At 37.8% G+C, this 1,531-nt stretch overlaps 1 protein-coding gene across 3 annotated transcripts in view; it reads right to left on the bottom strand.

The window, feature by feature from the left end:
- The window catches only part of LOC111447182 (pre-mRNA-processing protein 40A-like), a 15,924-nt gene extending 14,552 nt beyond the window's left edge, over nucleotides 1-1,372 (bottom strand). For 2 of the 3 annotated variants that reach the window (XM_023086207.1, XM_023086209.1), the window contains exon 1: nucleotides 1,103-1,370. The gene's annotated coding sequence lies outside the window, so the exon portion shown is untranslated. Of the gene's footprint in view, nucleotides 1-1,102 lie in introns of all 3 variants that reach the window. The other variant, XM_023086208.1, reaches the window with a different exon arrangement.
- Nucleotides 1,373-1,531: the final 159 nt, after the last annotated feature.

Here is a 1,531-nt window from a genome sequence, read left to right as displayed (position 1 = left end):
TTTTTTTTTTTTTTTTTTTTTTGGTACTATAAACAATTTTTCCTGCACTCTACTCACATTCTTGTTTTATTTTGGTACATAAGTTTCAAATTTCACCAAAATAGATAAAAATTACATTAATTACTTCCTACGTGTAATGAACTACCTAGTCCAAGTATGACAAAAATTTAGTCACGTTAGCTCTTACTCACCTACACCACTCGTCCTATCCTGTTACCAGAAAACACCAAAAATTCATGTTTATTGCAGGTTTTTCTTTTCAATTGCGGTATTGAGAACTTGCTTCTTATGTTATGCTCGTGGCTCATCCGACCAACCTCCAACGAGACTTTGCCAACCCTATAACTCCCGGAAGCTTTGCCAACCCAACTAACTCTCAGAACCTTTGCCCATCTCGAGGCTAGATTTAAGAGAAAAAATGATCTGGCTTGCTTTTTAAGAGAGACGAAGCTTTCACTGATAAAGATGAATGAATGAACGTAAAAGAAAAACAGGCCCAACAAAAGGATTCATCACAAGGCACAAGCTAGCCAATCAAAGAGGGATCTAATCCAAAAGAATAAAACTTCACGGATAATTGCACAAAACCTAAGAGACTAAAACCTTTGAGGCATTGGATCTAGCAAAAGACTAACCCTCTTCCAAATACCACTCAACCATACATGACAATGTGGGTTAAGGTTATGAAGTTTCCAGTTAGGGAAGAACCCATGACCCTGGAATGCAACATCCAAGAGGCATACCTAAGTACCTACCATGCCAGCACCAAAGCACCCTTGACTATTTCCTTTTAAAATCACGAAACCCACAAATTCCAAGAAAAAAAATATCTGGCTCCTATATAAACAGTTACACTACCAATTACACTTGTTTTCACAACTGCACGCCCAGGGCTGGAAAAAACTAAGAATCACGAAAACAGAAATCAAGTAACCCAGACGAAAAAAAAGAAAAACAAAGTACAAATCATGCCCTAATGTTACTCCTCAATCCATCGAACAGTAATGCAGCCAAACCACAAAGAGACGAGGATATAAACTCGGCCATAGAAGTGAAGAATCAATTGAAAAACATGGATTTAACAAGCAAAGACAAAAATTACCCAGTCGATTGAGAGCAACAATGAGGAGTGATGTGTCGCGATGAATGAAAATTGAAGAACGCGGGCGAAGTAATGGGAACGGAAAACCTCCGGGCAAGGAATTTGGTGGCACAGGCGGAGCTGAATGAGAGTCGAGTTTCCTGAAATGAAGTGCTCGCGGCAGCTGCCCAGCTGCTGGGCTGCTATGGAAATTGGAAGCTGGAGGCGCCCTGTTGAAAACCTTTATTCTATTTTTAGGAAGGGGGGTTTCCGGTGGGGCTCGGGAATGGAAGCCCGAGAAACCTACGTATATTTCTCTTCATTTTTTCAATATAAAAATACACGTGTCAGTTTTCATTTTTTTTAAGGTAAAAATAGCTTTATATATATATATATATATATATATATATATATATATATATATATATATATATATATATATATATATAT

Source organism: Cucurbita moschata, unplaced genomic scaffold (genome assembly GCF_002738365.1).
Source record: "Cucurbita moschata cultivar Rifu unplaced genomic scaffold, Cmos_1.0 Cmo_Scf00009, whole genome shotgun sequence".
Classification (NCBI taxonomy): domain Eukaryota; kingdom Viridiplantae; phylum Streptophyta; class Magnoliopsida; order Cucurbitales; family Cucurbitaceae; genus Cucurbita; species Cucurbita moschata.
This window is presented reverse-complemented; position numbering and strand designations above follow the sequence as displayed.